General features: G+C 40.5%; 1 pseudogene; it reads right to left on the reverse strand.

Moving 5' to 3' along the window:
- Positions 1-2,802: 2,802 nt before the first annotated feature.
- LOC123076190 (uncharacterized) lies at positions 2,803-8,515 on the reverse strand (annotated as a pseudogene).
- Positions 8,516-20,318: the final 11,803 nt, after the last annotated feature.

The raw sequence follows: 20,318 nt of genomic DNA on the forward strand, positions 1-20,318 counted from the left end.
TTTGAACAAATTTCGAAATTTGAAAATTTCAAAAAGTTGACGTGACAGGTTAACTGGATAGGTGACAACAAGACGAAACTATAGGCACTAGTTTCATCTAATTTGGATGAACGAGTAAAAAGTTATGGCTATTTAAAAAATCAGGGCCAAGCTATTTTGCAGAAGAAAAATAGCTACGGCTAAAAAATAGGTCTAACGCATAATTACAGAGAACGAATAAATATACCTAAAAAACGACTTCGGAGTGAGGAGACAATTTCCAAAGTCCCGCCGGAGTGGAGAAAAATATTTTTAGCTAGTCAAACTAAAATATTGATTTAACCCGCAATGGATAATTTCTGGAGGCTCTATGGGTCTATATTTATAGGTGGAAAAGAGGTTTAGGGATTAAAGGCTAGGCAATATGGGACTAAATGTAGACGAAAAGACAAAAAGGGAGCGCCTCGCATGGGCCTAAAGGCCTTAGCGGTTCGGCCGGCCGCCGTGGCAGTTTTTTTTTTCTGTTAGCAATTGTAAAGAAAGAAAAGAAAAAAAAAACTATAGAAAAGAAATATTGGGAGGGAATATGGCCGGCTGGGCCTGGCCTATTTAACAGAATAAAACAATGGGGCGCCAAAAGCTACTATACTATACTGCGCATGAGGGCGACATATAGTCACAGAGTACGCGCATGTAGTTTTTTTATAAATAGAGACAGGAAAAGAAAAAACTGAATAAAGAAAATATAAATAAAACTTTATATAGGCATATTATATATCAAAACTTTCAGAAAAAGATTTCCTACAGCGTGAACATTTTTGTGAAGTCAAATAAAATCCGCACAAATTTTAATAAATCAAACAGTGCTACTGCCTTAATAAAATCCAATAAAAATCATTTTAAAAATACCAAAATGATTTCAAATTCATTTTTCTCCAATTTTCTGATGTAGGGAATCATGTTACCCTATTTTCTGTATATTTTTATTTTGGAGAAAAATAATTTGAATAAAACTCAAATAAGTCCAATATTGGAAAATAATTTCAATGGGACTTTGAATTTAATCCTTTGAAACTCCCAACTCCTATTTCATATGTTTTGAAGAAGTCATTTTATCTTCGCTCGGTGAAAATCATTGAGTTGCATAAAGTTTCAAAATTGGAAATATTCTCAAATGAAATTCAAATATTTTCAACACCCCTTTTCATTTAAATAAATGGAAGAAGTCATGTCATCTTCTCTCCAGGGGTTTTGTGGTGAAAAGAATTTGAATTCATGGAGATCATAAAAGTAAAATGAAAGTTTGGGAAAGTCCTTTTATTCCCTCTCATTTAACTTTCAAAAGATTTCGAAAATCCACTCACTTTCAGTCAATCAATTCAAACAATCAATCCAATCTATCTGTTTATTATAACATTCCAAAATTTAGAATTTTGGGATGTTACAGATGAGTACTTGGTGCATGACGCATTCCGGGGATCTTCATGATGGGAAGGTACCGACTCATCATCAGTATGTGTCCGCTTCGAAGATGGGGGTCTCTCTCGCCATCTTATAACTAAAAGATAATTGATTGTATAAGTAATTGACCATGTAATTGATTAAACAAACAATAAAGTCATAAAACAATTTGGAAGACCTTTCTAAAAATGGGATATATGAGCGCTAGAAATTCAACGAAACGGAAATAAATAAACATTTTGTTAAAATGTTGACACTCATTTGTATCCATGAAAAAGAAGGCGATAAAGCGCGAGCAACCAAATATTTGCATCGGCTCGATGGCCGGCACCATCGCGAGCAATCAATTTGTATCAATGCTAATAATTTGTATCAATGCTGCTACTTTTTCCTATAAAGTTGGTCAAAGTTTTAAAACTTTGACTTAAGACAAAAATTAGATGTAAACTTATTCGCGGACGGAGGGAGTATGCAGGAGGAGTTCACCGAGATGGTTTGTAGGCAAGGACCCGTCCTCGGGAAGGGGAGCCAACGGCCAAGGATGCTCAAGGTCAGGTGGAGCTCGGGGCGTCTGTGCCCGGTGAGGTCGGGCTCGATGGAGGCAGGGGTCGAGCATGCTCGGGTCAGTGGAGCTCAGGATGGCCGCGGCCAATGAAGGGTTGGACTCCAACCACTGACCTCGAGCATCCTCGGCCAATGAGGTGGAGCTCGATGAAGGCCAGGGGGCGAGCATGCTCGGGGTGGCCGCGGCCGATGATGGGTTGGACTGCAACCACCAGAGCTCAAGCGTGCGGCCACCGCCAACGAAGGGAAACGACGCCATGGTAGGGGAGTGGAACGTGGCCAAAGCAGCCAAAGGCGGGGAGGTCATCGGAGCAGAGCAAGGCTAGTTCAGCTTGAAGTGCCGACAGGTAGGAGCAAAGCAAGGCTAGTCCAGCTTCACAAGTGCAAAATGACCGGTGGGTTGAGCGACTTCGCCGGCATCTGTTTCCAGCGAGGGGTCACGAAACCAGTTCTGGTGAGCCAGCCCGTATAAATGCATAGGGGTGGGAAGAATCTTGCGCACAGATCACATAGAACTCCCTCCGATTTTTTTACTCTGCATATAAGATTTGTCTGAAGTCACACTTCATAAAGTTTTACCATATTTATATGAAAAACTTGATATCATATTGTGAATGTTAATTCGTTTTCTATGTAGTTGTTCAAATTTTACGAAGTTTGACTTCAGACAAATCTTATATGCAGAATAAAAAGGATTGGAGGGAGAGAAGCGGGAGCACATGCGCAGGCCCACCGCTCCCGCTGTAAACTAAATCTAAATTACCAGCAAACAACAGAAGATACCAAGACAGTGAGAGAGATGCGATAAGATGGCAAATAGTAAAAAGAAGACAGGCTACACTTGTTACACCAATTCCACCAACAAATGCCCAATAAATACATCCGCCACCTGAATGAACGCATCTCCCAATGTTCTGTTGTTACCTCTTATGAAACAGTTGCCTGGTTTACGCCAATCCCCAGACAAATATATCGCCTCTATGATGTCAACATGAATAATGTACAATTCACAATCTCCTGTTCCTCTCCTTATTCCAGTCTCCCGATCCTAGAGACGAGGCCAATGTTGCTTTCCTCAGCTTCTGCTGGTTTTCGTATTCCTTCTCAAGCCGTGCCTGGGACGATACATGAATCGGATGCCTTGCGGCATTGCTGTGGTTTGTCTCATATCAAGCATAAGGCCCTTCTCGGGTTTGACAGGAGATACAGCATCTTCAATAGGAAACAGGCCACCTAATAAGCCCTTTCCCTGGGTTGCTCATGCACGCAGCAGAATCGTTCTTCCTATCGACCACTTTCTTGGTAGAATGGTTTCCGCTGCGAGCTGGATCACTATTCCGAGAGCCCGAGGAGCTCTCAGCTGTACCAAACGGTGATGACGGGCTTACGGGCTTTCAGCTTATCAGGAGGTGACTTTGGCAAATTTATTGTCCCATTGCTATATACTTGGGGACTCCACCCTTCCGTGCTTCTTCTCATATCACATAGGGTCTCAGCTGCGCACAATATCTTCCGTGATGCTGATCATGGAGCTCATATCAGCAAATTTTAAGAATTGAAAATGGATAATACAAAATATGCAATCCAAATGAAACAGTAATCACGGTTCACTAAAAACCCGCAGATAGCTAGATCTAATGACACAGAATGCAAAGGGGCTTTATACTACATATCATTCATTGCATTGTCTTAGGTTATAGCATGGAGGCGGACCAAGAAGTGATATAGCATGAAAAATAGTTTTGTAATCACTATAATATTTTTTTGGTCAACAAAGCTTTTTTACGTCCATAATACGATTTAAAGCAACTTTGAGTTCCCTAATAAACTGTGTCATACCTTGACGTGCTTTCAGAAGAGAACGTTCACTGTCATTCCTCTGGAAGCTATCTGAGGAGCCCACATGGTCTAGTGGATGCAGTTGCTGCGGACCATGCTCGCTTTCAGTTTTTCTTGAGTAAATAGTTTGTCCGAGGGATCCGGAAGTTGATTCCGTGCAGCATAAATTAGATTGTCTGCTACATGAATCAATGATAGACGACTTTGCCATATCCATTTCCTGAAGAAGATCATCAATTTGATGGACAGGTAAATCTTCATAATCCTGAGCGGTTGGATATGATCCAACTCTCAACCACTGCCAATGGGAGTTACTCCTACTTGACCCATGTTTACCAGAGTCAACGCTCGGTCGGTAAACCCCAGCTTGTGGAGTTGTGACCAAGTAAATGGTGGCAAACTAGGTCCATGAGTTGTCATGGAAGGCCCTGTAGCTGAGCTCTCGCTTCCAGCTGATAAAAGAGAATCGAGATCATGTCCTTGGGGAAGTGTTAAACGGCTTAGGATGTCCTTTGGGCAAACACTGCAGACCTCAGTTTGTAAAGGATCCTGGGTAGCGGTAGTATTACAGTAAGCATAAATGGTATTGTGAGGTGCTTCAAGACATGTAATGATTTAAACACAATTGATTCCACTTACCTTAATCAAAGAGGACGGTTTTGTCACTACACTGATCTTTGATATCAGAGCTTGAGGTGGTTGCTGAATGCAGCTAGGACTAGGAGTCAAATTACCATCTTTTCCAGGACTACTGTCCATGTCAGATAGCATAAAAAAAGCTTTTCTGACAGAGACTAGGAGTTCATCTTTTGTGTGCAATACCTTCTTTCCTTTTTCTCTTCCTAAGCTGGAATATTTGTAAGTGCCATCGAGAAGTTCACTCAATGTCAGGTTCTCAATGTGATTCGTGATGTCACGGATATCAGATTTAAGGCCATGTGCCCTGAATGAACAGATAAACACTGTAAGGTGACATGCAAGAATACGTGATCAATGATTAAGAGGGCCTAAAAATTAATCAATAGCAGTGTTTTCTCCATTACAATACCATATTAGTCATCCTAGGGTATTCATAAATATATGTTGAAATTGAACAACGAGATCTCTTGTGGATGCATATGGCATACTTTCTAAAGTAAAAAGATGTACACTGAAGAACCACCCACATAGTAAAAATACCATACTAGTCATGGCTGTAGGTTATGCATATCAGATGAATTGAAAAGGCCTAATGATGCAAAAAGTCCACTGGCGGCCATGAATTATAATAAACGGATGATGCAGATTGCAGAATCCTACATACTTTAGTAAGGAAAATCATGTACCACTGAAGAAACGAACAAAAAAAGGTCAGCTGTGCCATTAGTATTGTTTTTCATATTAGTATTACAATTAGAGAGATGCAAAGCAACAAAAATGGAACAACTGGCACTAAAATGAAACTGGAAACAGAAAGGCAAGTTGGAACATGTTAATAAATAACGGTCACCAAATAGACAAATACGGTATAAAAACCAAGAAATTCAAGAAAGGAAAAAAGAAATTAAAACACCAATATGTAAAAGATTCTAGCATTCATCCCCATTAGTGTTTATATTTGTGTGAGGCAAACACTAATTTGCATCGTGAATGAGTTGGTACAGCCATAACGAAACTCGGCACTACATCTGTTCTAAAATAGATGATGCATTCTACAAAGCATACAGTCAAACTTCTATATCTTTGTAAATTCCGCCTATGTTGTCTCAACATAGCGGTCACAAGCCCGGGTAAAGGAGGAGGGTTGTGATAGGCTTGGCGAGCCAACGTAAAAACTCAGCCACTCTTATGGAGATGAAACCCAAAAGATGGATGAGGTCACAAGGGATATACAAGAGATATCCCATGATGTATGCTCTTTGCGGATGATGTGGTGCTAGTTGACGATAGTCGGACGGGGGTAAATAGTAAGTTAGAGTTATGGAGACAAACCTTGGAATCGAAAGGGTTTAGGCTTAGTAGAACTAAAACCGAGTACATGATGTGCGGTTTCAGTACTACTAGGTGCGAGGAGGAGGTTAACCTTGATGGCCAGGTGGTACCTCAGAAGGACACCTTTCGGTATTTGGGGTCAATGCTGCAGGAGGATGGGGTATTGATGAAGATGTGAACCATCGAACCAAAGCCGGATGGATGAAGTGGCGCCAAGCTTCTGGCATTCTCTGTGACAAGAGAGTGCCACAAAAGCTAAAAGGCAAGTTCTACAGGACGGCGGTTCGACCCGCAATGTTGTATGGCGCTGAGTGTTGGCCGACTAAAAGGCGACATGTTCAACAGTTAGGTGTGGCGGAGATGCGTATGTTGAGATGGATGTGTGGCCACACGAGGAAGGATCGAGTCCGGAATGATGATATACGAGATAGAGTTGGGGTAGCACCAATTGAAGAGAAGCTTGTCCAACATCGTCTAAGATGGTTTGTGCATATTCAGCGCAGGCCTCCAGAAGCTCCAGTGCATAGCGGACGGCTAAAGCGTGCGGAGAATGTTAAGAGAGGGCGGGGTAGACCGAATTTGACATGGAGGAGTCCGTTAAGAGAGATCTGAAGGATTGGAGTATCACCAAAGAGCTAGCTATGGACAGGGGTGTGTGGAAGCTTGCTATCCATGTGCCAGAAGCCATGAGTTGATTGCGAGATCTTATGGGTTTTCACCTCTAGCCTACCCCAACTAGTTTGGGACTAAAGGCTTTGTTATTGTTGTTGTTGTTGTTGTTTTGGTTAAGTGGAAATAAAAATAACGCCATAGGTTTGTCATAAAAAAACATTCCACGATATAATTTTGTATAATCTCATACTTAGATATTCATAATACCGTGATGGCCAAAGATGCATTTAGGACACCATTGCAAAGTCGAATATCATCTCTATTAGAACTGAGGGGGTATCATTTTAACAAGTAATAAGAGGGAAGATGAAACCAAAAACAAAAGTGGGTTGCTTAAAAGGAAAAGCAATTCCATGTCAAAATGAGATTTTATTTTATTGAGATCATATGATTAAAATGTTGAGAAGACCAAGAATTGCCCTTTGCAGCGTTAAAAATGAAGTTAATAAAACAATCAAACAATGAAACAAACAGAAATCTTAGAAACTAAACAAGTAACAAAATTAAAAGGATCTATACAACTAGATTTCATTGCCCAACATCATCTAGGATCAATTTACTGAGAAGAATCAGTTATGGATGTGAACGCCCATAGAATAATAACTATCTTATAAATCTACATCCATGATCTGGCATATCATGTTCTTTATCCAGGGACAGCTCATGAAAGGTCAAATGAACTAACAGATCTACATTTCTCAAGCCATACCAAACATAGCGAGTTGCATCATGTACAGGCCATATGCTGACAAATCAAGAGCTAACATGCATACCCTAGTATGTCTAAATGTGGAACTTTGTGAGGAAAGTTTGCACTATGATAAGAAAGACATGAGAAGGATAATAACTAGTATAACACATCGATAAACAAAATCATAGTTGCAACCAGTTAATACATACCAAGCATGCCATTTCCCATGAAACTGGAATCATGATTTCCTTAAACCAGACTTTAATGGTGAAACAATCATATTTAGATCTGACACCAGACCTAGCATTCTTCTTGTCAATTCTCTTCGCATCAGAAATGCGCCTCTGCTTTAGCAACCCAGATTTTTCTGCATAACATTAAGGTAAGGGCAAAAGCAATTGCTGTTAGAATATCAAACTAGATAGAAGCATTGACGCTAACTAGAGCAAACAAACGACTGCGCGCACAAGGTAGAGCTATATCAGATGTTGTATGGAAAGCAGAGAATGGCACATTGTACAGCAACTTGTCATCCATAATGAATCATCAGACAGAGAAAAACCATTAACCGCATGTATATGTATACGGCAGCGCTAAAGCGAGCATGAGCGTAAATGCTAATCCTGCACTCCAGCCAGGTCGCAAGTGCTGCTCAGCTAAAAAATCAACTTTCCTCCCCCCTACTAGTACTAGTAAAACATACTCCAGAAATGGTAACAGAATTAAAAGCATTACACACTGCACGCACTGATCCCCGCGCTACCTAGTAAAACAGTGGCAAAAAACTAACATAAATAAAATGGTTACGCTGGGACGCACCGGTCCCTGCCCCCACCAAATCAGGCCACCCTTTGGAGGACACCGACATGGTAATCAACCATTGTAAGAGAACAAAAGGGTTATCAATCCATGGACTAGTTTTTTTTACAGTGGGCCTGTGGGACTAGTCAGGCTAATTAAACATAGGCGTAACTAGATAACCAACAGGGGTCGCGCGCTCGTGGTACCGCATCTCCACAATCACTGTCCTACGGCTGCCCCTCCTCCCAGTCTCCAGCATCATAACTTTTAAATTTCAAAATACGGTCATGGCTCCGCACTTCAAATCTTGCATTGGTGCACACATGCCCAGTTACGGAGGTGCAGTATTGCCTGTTTACTTAAGTTTTCTCTCTGCAGTGCTGCGAGTGCAGTTGTTGTTGTATACTATATGCTAATCCAATACAACTGCAATCATTTTTTTGGTTCCATGGCAGATTAAAAGGTATTATTACCTGAATCAGGAACTGTAAAAGGCTGAGAAATAACCACCGCTGAGTCGCTGACAATATTTATCATGGGGAAAGACTAAACCAAGAAAATAAACAACTCCCAAAAATTAGCCAGAAGAATGAAAAACATCCATTACAGCACAAGTATCATTCCAGAAGTAATTTGTTGCAACACGTTCCTTTTTATTCTTTATTTTTTTGCTCAGTCAAAAACTGAATTTAAGGGTTCGGCCTTCAGGTTATATATACCTGCTAATATAACGTGAATAGGAAGACCACTAAAATTACTACTTTGCGGTCAGTTGGTCGTTATGGGGCTATCCCTGACTTTGCAGTCAGCTGGTCGTTAGGGCGAGGGTCCTTATTCCCGCTACTCTGTACCTTTCCTCAACAATAACAACAGCAACAAAGCCTTTCAGTCCCAAAGAGGTTGGGGTAGGGCTAGAGTTGAAACCCAAAAGATCTCAAAACCAAGTTCCACACACCTCTGCGGCTAGTTATTTGTGATATTCCAGTCCTTCAGGTCTCTCTTTACGGACTCCTTGCCAGTGTCAAGTTTGGTCTACTCCGACCTCTCGACATTATCACGCTTTAACCGTCCGCTATGCACTGCCGCTTCTGGAGGCCTGTGTGTATATGCCGAACACAATCCCAGGCGATGTTGGAACAAGCTTCTCTTCAATCAGCACTACCCCCAACTCTTATCACGTATATCATCTTAACAGAAATGATACACAGCTCTCCTCTGTACCTTTCCTTCATCTTAAGTGAAATGATATGCAAGGCTCTCCTGCGTGTTCTACGAAAACTACTTTCGCGGTCATGTACAGAGTCCGAAGAACATAAAAACTGTAATAGAGAAATAAGTGCAATGGAAGCATGGTATTGATTCAAATGATGGTAACAAACATTTAGCCAAAAGATAAGATCATGAAGCTCTGACAGGAAGGTCCATAATGAATCCATTAACATATGCAGAGTCATTTGGTGAGTAGTTCTGTTATGTAAAATTAGACACCCAAATAGCGGAAGTAACAAGGTTGTGGATTCCCATCAACACCAACGGCAAAGTTGAGTGTAGAAATCGTAACCCTAACGTAACACTTACTCGTCGTAGAATCCTGCAACATGAAACGTTGCAGCCCGGAAAATGGGTCAGGCACATGGAATATGCTGGCAATGTAACACATAGAGAATAATGAACAATAATAATGGTATACTACATGCATATATGGCTGGTGAAAAGCTCTACGGTTAAGTTTTGCGAAAGCCAATTTTTCCCCTACTTCAAAGGAATAAATTTTATTTAACTATCATGGTGGTTGGTGAAACATTGAGATTGGTTGACAGCATCTCAATCCCAAATTAAGAACGTGATTAAACCCAAATCAAATTTAAATTAAGTAACATGATGAGATCAACGGGGATAATCCAAGAACTAGATACTCAAGATGTCCATAACCGGGGACACGGCTAATCATGATTAGTTTGTACACTCTGCAGAGGTTTGCGCACTTTTCCCCACAAGACTCGATCGCCTCCGCTTGATTCTCGCACTGCATGATGTTTGAGAAATGGATGACGAGACACGGTCTTTCAGAAACAATCACTCTTACTCCGGGTGGACCGGTACACCTACTTTCCCCTACATCTGCTAGCCCACCTCTTCAAGGAGATCATGTAACCTACTCAACTATGCTAGAGCCATAATAGCTTGTGGCTGCACACGGAAGTTTCTAGCATGAATGATCTTATGATCCCTTTGAGCCTGGGTGGCGGTCCTTATACAAACAGACAACACTGGATTCTCCAGGTGCCTCAATCCACCCAGATGTGAGTTTTAGTTGCCACCTTAGATAAACCATTATTAACAATCTCACATCTGTCATGAATATCTCTCAAACCCAATCCACGTCTACGAGCATAGCATGGCAATATAATAGCAAACGTAAGAAGTAACTCCCAAGGGTTTGATTGTAAACAGGGCAATAGGTACTACCTCATCAACTACTTCCCAATACCCACATGTTAATCAGATCCTAATCATGCAATTGTTCGAGGGTGAATCTAATGCATAAAAAAACTGGGTATGAAAAGGGGTATGATCAAAGTGTGAAACTTGCCTGCAATGTTGATGAAGATGATTCGCACTCAAAACTCTTGATAGATCTACTCGTCACACTCGGTCAATCCTATCGTAAAGCAAGCAATAGTAACCACACATAAGCAATCACTCAAAAGATCGAGGAAGAACGAAGAAAACGATTCGGGAAACATCAAAACCAAAGCAAATAACTCTTGCAACATAAAACCAATTTCTAAAAGTACCAAATTATATGAATTTGGCCTTATCAGAAAGTTTAGGTCAAGAGCTTCGATTTGCAAAAAAGAATCAACTAAATCGGAGCTACGAAACTTAAGTTATGAACAAAAGAAGTTTGAATATGAATTTGAACAAATTTCAAAATTTGAAAATTTCAAAAAGTTGACGTGACAGGTTAACTGGATAGGTGGACAACAAGACGAAACTATAGCACTGGTTTCATCTAATTGGAATGAACGAGTAAAAAGTTATGGCTATTTGAAAAATCAAGGCCAAACTGTTTGCAGAAGAAAAATAGCTACGGCTAAAAAAAATAGGTCTAACGCGATAATTACAGAGAACGAATAAATATACCTAAAAGACGACTTCGGAGTGGGGAGACAACTTCCAAAGTCCCGCCGGAGAGGAGAAATATATTTTTAGCTAGTCAAACCAAAATATTGATTTAACCCGCAATGGATAATTTCTGGAGGCTCTATGGGTCTATATTTATAGGTGAAAAAGAGGTTTAGGGTTAAAGGCTAGCAATGTGAGACTAAACGTAGACGAAAAGACAAAAAGGGAGCGCCTCGCATGGGCCTTAAAGCCTTAGCGGTTCGGCCGCGCGCGCGCAGTTTCTTTTTTTAGCAATTGAAAAGAAAGAAAAAAAAAAACTATAGAAAAGAAATATGGGGAGGAATATGACCGGCTGGCCTGGCCTATTTAACCAGAAAAAACAATGGGGCGCCAAAAAGCTACTATACTATACTGCGCAGAGGGCGACATATAGTCACAGAGTATGCGCATGTAGTTTTTTTTATAAATAGAGACAGGAAAGGGAAAACTGAATAAATAAAATAAAAATAAAACTTTATATAGGCATATTATATATCAGAATTTTTAAGAAAAAAGATTTCCTACGCGTGAAACATTTTGTGAAGTCAAATAAAATCCACACAAATTTTAATAAATCAAACAGTGCTACTGCCTTAATAAAATCCAATAAAAATCATTTTAAAAATACCAAATGATTTCAAATTCATTTTTTCTCCAATTTTCTGATGTAGGGAATCATGTTACCCTATTTTCTGTATATTTTATTTTGGAGGAAAATAATTTGAATAAAACTCGAATAAGTTCCAATATTGGAAAATAATTTCATGGGACTTTGAATTTAATCCTTTTGAAACTCACAAACTCCTATTTCATATGTTTTTGAAGAAGAAGTCATTTATCTTCGCTCGGTGAAAATCATTGAGTTGCATAAAGTTTCAGAAATTGGAAATATTCTCAAATGAAATTCAAATATTTTCAACACCCCTTTTCATTTAAATAAATGGAAGAAGTCATGTCATCTTCTCTCCAGGGTTTTGTGGTGAAAAGAATTTGAATTCATGGAGATCATAAAAGTAAAATGAAAGTTTGGGAAAGTCCTTTTATTCCCTCTCATTTAACTTTCAAAAGATTTCGAAATCCACTCACTTTCAGTCAATCAATCAAACAATCAATCAATCTATCTGTTTATTATAACATTCCAAAATTTAGAATTTTGGGATGTTACAAACCTACCACCCTTAAAATGAATCTCGTCCTCGAGATTCGGAGAGGCTAGAAAGAAATAGGTTAGGGTTTGGGGGTCTCCTCAAAATCCATCGATCATCTCAGGGGTCTGGGGTGCTACCACCCTTAGAAACATTGTTACGGTTCTACCAAAACTCGTATACTCCATCCTTGTTGTTGACAGTGTCAGTCTTCTCAGATTCTCGGAAAAATTCCTTCTCTGGCTCTTTGGGTAGCGGCATAAGCTTTTCCTCAATTCTTCTGTCTTTCATCTTGGTAAGGTTATTCCGATGACTGGGTCTTCTTAGCTGACGGGTCAGGCGCCAATACTAAACAACTATCGATATCTCATGGTGGTCAACGATTTATGGTTTCTCCTGCAGGAAATGGGTCTGGGTTGATCCTCACCGTATAACCTACGATTGGCAACAACTGCCGTGTACAAGGGAAACATTCTTATACCATTCTAAGGTTCAAACAAGGTTTGATCGTCGTCTCTCTACTATAGGTAAGTCACTCAGATTTACCATCCCATATAGCAAAGCGAACAATAAGAGTAAGTCGGTATGGTGATCAATCCATCCCGCACCCAAATCATTACCTTGTATATGGTTTAGCGAATCTCGCATTCTAACACTCGGTCAACCTCGCAAGCATTGCAGAATTTCTCTTGTCGACGAACCAAGGTTCGGATAAATCCATGGATTCTGCAAGCCAAACAAACATCTATCGTTCCTTCACAACTCTCAGGTTTTTGCGTTACTCCTATAAAATCGTCTGTCGATAAAATCGTAACTTCTTCCAGGGTTTTCATTCAACAAGAGTGTACTTGCTTCTTGGCAGGTCCTGGGGCCTGTGGGTTATGGCCCATCTCATCACTTGTAGTTCCTTGAACTTATCATCGGGCAACTGATCCTTAATCCAACATCCAACTTCCTGGTATTCTTAAATCCATCCAATTGTACTGTCTTCCTTCCTTCTATTGGCACCAAACTAGGACATGATTACTCAGACTCATCATGGAATTTCCATTGATCCATATTTCCAACATCATACCTCCTTTATATCCAATAGTAATTTATCTCTTCATCCTCGGGGATATCCCACATACCGAGATAAAAAAACTTATACTTATGAAGTCCATACTCCACTTCGTGGAACATCATTATCCTTCCAGGGTCAAGCGTCCTTACAGGGGAATATTGGCCATCTCTGCATGGCACTTCTTCAACTGGGAAACGTGAAACACATCATGAACTCCTGACAGTCCTTCGGGTGACTCCAACTTGTTGGCCACTTCTCCCATACGCTCCAAAACTCGGTATGGTCCTACAAATCTCGGGGCTAACTTTCCCTTAACTCCAAATAGTTTAACTCCTCGCAGAGGGAACACACGAAGACATGCTCTGTCTCCAATTTCATAGACTACCTCCTTTACATCCAATAATACTCCATACCCTCATATTCTTGGGGTATCCAACATATCGAGATAAAACTCATACTTATTTGTTCGAAATCCACTTCGTGGAATATCATTACCTTTTTCCAAGGGTCAAGTTTCCTCACAGGGTACTACCACCTTTAAAATGCACAATCTTCCATAGACCATATTTCTCATATCCTCGAAAATGGTCAAAATCTTTCTTCATAGAGTAACAACTCATAAAATCCAAATCAATACCAATGATGCTAACTTTATTGATTCTCAAATTATTACAATCTCCTGCATTCCATTACATGCCTCAATCCGACACCTCACTAATAAAAGAAATGTCCACACTACTACTACTATTTTCTCGTTGCACTCAACTATTTGTCACAAGTCTCCGTCTCCTTGGGGCATTCTCTGGCAAAGTGCCCTGCTTCATCACAACGGAAACATATTACTTCTGACATATCTCGGGGTTTCCTTGTGATTATATAGCCTCCTGGGGTCCTCATCTTCCCTTTTGGGCAATCATTGTGGTAGTGTCCTGAATTTTTGCACCTGAAACATGTGATATGACTCAGGTCTCTCTTTGTAGAAATTGGGTTGTTCCTGGGATCCAATCTACTTCTCTTCCTGGACTTTTCCGTTCCAATCAGGGCTTCTATTTCCTGTGGGTCATACTCTACTTCCTCTGTCGGGAATTCTACTAAATCCCCATTCAGACAATTTTGGGAGATGTGTCCTTCTTCTCCACATGAATAGCATGACTTGGTGCAGGGTTTAATTGGTTCTTCTTTGGGTGTGTCCTCCACCTCTTCCTTCATCACAGATTCCTCTAAAATTTCCATGAGGGCTCTTTTCATTGCTTCTTTCTTCTGCTGGACGGTCCTTTGTACCATGGGGTAGATGTGACACTGAGCAGGGTAGTGGGTAGTCCCTTCACACAAGAAACAAGTGATCTGCCTAGTTGGGCATTCTTCAGCTGGGTGACTTCCTTCACAATTAGGGCATTCATCCTTGTGTTCCTTATGGTTGTGTCCTATTTCTCCACAAGGCTTGTATGCACAAGGTTTCTTCATATCCTTTCCATAAGGCTTCAATTTCTGGGACACAAGACGAGATCTTTGTAGAGTCCACTTAAATTCTTTCCAAGTGGTTACTCCTTGCCATCCATTGATGGTTTGGTACATCCTCCACCAAGTAGCAGCACCTCTTTCAAAACATTGAAGAGCATGCCGGGTCATATCCTTTCCGACTATAGGGTTATTCTTCATGTGATCCTCCATGTTCTGAATCCATCGGTCCGTCTCCAATTGACTCATCGGTCCAGAAAATACAAGCTCATCTCCATTCATCCTCTATTGGGTCCATGGGTTTGGGGTGAGATAAGAGAGGTCGAGAGGGATGCACACAATACAAACAATAGTTTTGAAAAGACAGATTTTTATTGTGGCTGTCGGAAAAACAACAAACAAATGACAGCTCACAAACGTCGCATCTAACGTAGGTATAACAGGGGTTTGGTCTTCTAAAGGTCAATAAGTCTTCAACGTCGCCAAACTCTTCAAGTCTTGTTAATGTCTCCGATGGCTTCTTCCAATCATGCTTGTCCTTCTCAAGTTCTTTTGCCAAATCATCTCTGTTGACGCGAAGTCTCTCGTGACGTCCTTTAATATTTCTGGAGTTGCGCTCCAACTTCTGGGTCTCAACATCCTTGACATGAACCATGATCCTACTGTCCTTCAGTTCCTGACGAGTCTCCGTTATCTCGAGGTTTTGCTTTCCCAGCTTGGCTACTTTCAGTTTCTGGGTTCTGAGTTCTTCACGAAACACTTCTTTGTCAAAAACAGCTTCCTGCAGGTCCATCCTAAACTTCTTGATGTAATACTCCAGATCCTGGTGATACACCGGTCTAAAGTTAAAACTTCATCTTGCTGATAGGCGCTCCATCAGCCTTCTACCATCCAATCCTTCCATGCATATGCATGCTTAACTCGGCACGGTGACAATAGCATAAGCGGACGATAACATCATGGATAGCCGTGTTTATGCCCATGTTACTGCCATGAGCTTTCATTCCATAACTGATATCTCCTGTCTTTGGGTTTTCTTAACAAAAACTTTGAGTTTCTAACTCTCCATGTTTCGGTCTTTCTCCGATACACCTTGCTCTCGGGTATTGACAGGCTTCCATAGTCTGCCAAGTTCCATAAGGGTAACCTTCCTAGGTCATACACATCTGGCAATTCTTCAGAGCCTTCAAATTCTCCCAGTCTTCGGAGTCTTCAACCGTTGTAGTTTCCATTATCATAATGCACGGTAAAATCCTCTTCATTCCGAATGGTCTTAGTTGTCCGATATCTTGTACTTCTTGAAGTGGTCTCATCAGTCGAATCTTCGAGTGGTCAAAAGGGAAAAGGGTATGGTCTCACTAAAAGGGAATATTTGAATAACTCAGAAAAGAAGAGAGGTAAAAGATCTTTTTGAAAAGGAAAGTTTTAGAGAAAATCCTTCCTATGGGCTTGCCAGTTTCTAGGGTCACGTCCTACAGTCAACATGTGCTCTGATACCATCTTGTAGCGACCCGACCCGAATGGATCAAGTCTCTGTGCTTAAGTGTCATCCCTGGATCGGTATGCTGACACACACAGTACTCGAGGATTTATAACAGAGGTAAATCACATGTATAAAGTAACGTAAATACTATTACCTCAATCCAAATAGCGGAAGTAACAAGGTTGTGGATTCCCATCAACACCAACGGCAAAGTTGAGTGTAGAAATCGTAACCCTAACGTATCACTTACTCGTCGTAAGAATCCTGCAACATGAAACGTTGCAGCCCGAAAACGGGTCAGCACATGGAATATGCTGGCAATTAACACCATAGAGAATAATGAACAATAAATGCTATCACTACATGCATATATGGCTGGTGGAAAAGCTCTATGGTTATAATGTTTTGCGAAAAGCCAATTTTTCCCTACTTCAAAGGAATAAATTTTATTTAACTATCATGGTGGTTGTGAAACATTGAGATGGTTGACAGCATCTCAATCCCAATTAAGAACATGATTAAACCCAAATCAATTTAAATTAAGTAACATGATGAGATCAACGGGATAATCCAAGAACTAGATACTCAAGATGTCCATAACCGGGGACACGGCTAATCATGATTAGTTTGTACACTCTGCAGAGGTTTGCGCACTTTTCCCCACAAGACTCGATCGCCTCCGCTTGATTCTCGCACTGCATGATGTTTGAGAAACGGATGACCGAGACACAGTCTTTCAGGAACAATCACTCTTTACTCCGGGTGGACCGGTACACCTACTTTCCCCTACATCTGCTAGCCCACCTCTTCAAGAGATCATGTAACCTACTCAACTATGCTAGAGCCCATAATAGCTTGTGGCTGCACACGGAAGTTTCTAGCATGAATAATCTTATGATCCCTTTGAGCCTGGGTGGCGGTCCTTATACAAACAGACAACACTGGATTCTCCAGGTGCCTCAATCCACCCAGATGTGAGTTTTAGTTGCCACCTTAAGTAAACCATTATTAACAATCTCACATCTGTCATGAATATCTCTCAAACCCAATCCACGTCTACGAGCATAGCATGGCAATATAATAGCAACGTAGAAGTAACTCCCAAGGGTTTGATTGTAAACAGGGCAATAGGTACTACCTCATCAACTACTTCCCAATACCCACATGTTAATCAGATCCTAATCATGCAATGTTGAGGGTTGAATCTAATGCATAAAAAACTGGGTATGAAAGGGGTATGATCAAAGTGTGAACTTGCCTGCAATGTTGATGAAGATGATTCGCACTCAAAACTCTTGATAGATCTACTCGTCACACTCCGGTCAATCTATCGTAAGCAAGCAATAGTAACCACACATAAGCAATCACTCAAAAGATCGAGAAGAACGAAGAAGACGATTCGGGAAACATCAAAACCAAGCAAATAACTCTTGCAACATAAAACAATTTCTAACAGTACCAAAATTATATGAATTTGGCCTTATCAGAAAGTTTAGGTCAAGAGCTTCGATTTGCAAAAAGAATCAACTAAATCGGAGCTACGAAACTTAAGTTATGAACAAAAGAAGTTTGAATATGAATTTGAACAAATTTCGAAATTTGAAAATTTCAAAAAGTTGACGTGACAGGTTAACTGGATAGGTGAAAACAAGACGAAACTATAGGCGCTGGTTTCATCTAATTTGGATGAACGAGTAAAAAGTTATGGCTATTTGAAAAATCAGGGCCAAGCTGTTTTGCAGAAGAAAAATAGCTACGGCTAAAAAATAGGTCTAACGCATAATTACAGAGAACGAATAAATATACCTAAAAAACGACTTCGGAGTGAGGAGACAATTTCCAAAGTCCCGCCGGAGTGGAGAAAAATATTTTTAGCTAGTCAAACTAAAATATTGATTTAACCCGCAATGGATAATTTCTGGAGGGCTCTATGGGTCTATATTATAGGTGGAAAAGAGGTTTAGGGATTAAAGGCTAGGCAATATGGGACTAAATGTAGACGAAAAGACAAAAAGGGAGCGCCTCGCATGGGCCTAAAGGCCTTAGCGGTTCGGCCGGCCGCGTGGCAGTTTTTTTTTCTGTTAGCAATTGTAAAGAAAGAAAAGAAAAAAAAACTATAGAAAAGAAATATTGGGAGGAATATGGCCGGCTGGGCCTGGCCTATTTAACAGAATAAAACAATGGGGCGCCAAAAGCTACTATACTATACTGCGCATGAGGGCGACATATAGTCACAGAGTACGCGCATGTAGTTTTTTTTATAAATAGAGACAGGAAAGAAAAACTGAATAAAGAAAATAAAATAAAACTTTATATAGGCATATTATATATCAAAATTTCAGAAAAAGATTTCCTACAGCATGAACATTTTTGTAAGTCAAATAAAATCCACACAAATTTTAATAAATCAAACAGTGCTACTGCCTTAATAAAATCCAATAAAAATCATTTTAAAAATACCAAAATGATTTCAAATTTATTTTTCTCCAATTTTCTGATGTAGGGAATCATGTTACCCTATTTTCTGTATATTTTTATTTTGGAGAAAAATAATTTGAATAAGACTCAAATAACTCCAATATTGAAAATAATTTCAATGGGACTTTGAATTTAATCCTTTGAAACTCCCAACTCATATTTCATATGTTTTGAAGAAGTCATTTTATCTTCTCTCGTGAAAATCATTGAGTTGCATAAAGTTTCAGAAATTGGAAATATTCTCAAATGAAATTCAAATATTTTCAACACCCCTTGTCATTTAAATAAATGGAAGAAGTCATGTCATCTTCTCTCCAGGGTTTTGTGGTGAAAAGAATTTGAATTCATGGAGATCATAAAAGCAAAATGAAAGTTTGGGAAAGTCCTTTTATTCCCTCTCATTTAACTTTCAAAAGATTTCGAATTCCACTCACTTTCAGTCAATCAATCAAACAATCAATCCAATCTATCTGTTTATTATAACATTCCAAAATTTAGAATTTTGGGATGTTACAGATGAGTACTTGGTGCATGACGCATTCCGGGGATCTTCATGATGGGAAGGTACCGACTCATCATCAGTATGTGTCCGCTTCGAAGATGGGGGGTCTCTCTCGCCATCTTATAACTAAAAGATAATTGATTGTATAAGTAATTGACCATGTAATTGATTAAACAAACAATAAAGTTCGTAAAACAATTTGAAAGACCTTTCTAAAAATGGGATATATTGAGCGCTAGAAATTCAACGAAACGGAAATAAATAAACATTTTGTTAAAATGTTGACACTCATTTGTATCCATGAAAAGAAGGCGATAAAGCGCGAGCAACCAAATATTGCATCGGCTCGATGGCCGGGCACCATCGCGAGCAATCAATTTGTATCAATGCTAATAATTTGTATCAATGCTGCTACTTTTTCCTATAAAGTTGGTCAAGTTTTAAAACTTTGACTTAAGACAAAAATTAGATGTAAACTATTCGCGGGACGGAGGGAGTATGCAGGAGGAGTTCACCGAGATGGTTGTAGCAAGGACCCGTCCTCGGGAAGGGGAGCCAACGGCCAAGATGCTCAAGGTCAGTGGAGCTCGGGGCGTCTGTGCCGGTGAGGTCGGGCTCGATGGAGGCAGGGTCGAGCATGCTCGGGTCAGTGGAGCTCAGGATGGCCGCGGCCAATGAAGGGTTGGACTCCAACCACTGACCTCGAGCATCCTCGGCCAATGAGGTGGAGCTCGATGAAGGCCAGGGGGCGAGCATGCTCGGGTGGCCGCGGCCGATGATGGTTGGACTGCAACCACCAGAGCTCAAGCGTGCGGCCACCGCCAACGAAGGGAAACGACGCCATGGGTAGGGAGTGGAACGTGGCCAAAGCAGCCAAAGGCGGGGAGGTCATCGGAGCAGAGCAAGGCTAGTTCAGCTTGAAGTGCCGACAGGTAGGAGCAAAGCAAGGCTAGTCCAGCTTCACAAGTGCAAAATGACCGGGTGGGTTGAGCGACTTCGCCGGCATCTGTTCCAGCGAGGGGTCACGAAACCAGTTCTGGTGA

Source organism: Triticum aestivum, chromosome 3D (assembly GCF_018294505.1).
Source record: "Triticum aestivum cultivar Chinese Spring chromosome 3D, IWGSC CS RefSeq v2.1, whole genome shotgun sequence".
Classification (NCBI taxonomy): Eukaryota; Viridiplantae; Streptophyta; class Magnoliopsida; order Poales; family Poaceae; genus Triticum; species Triticum aestivum.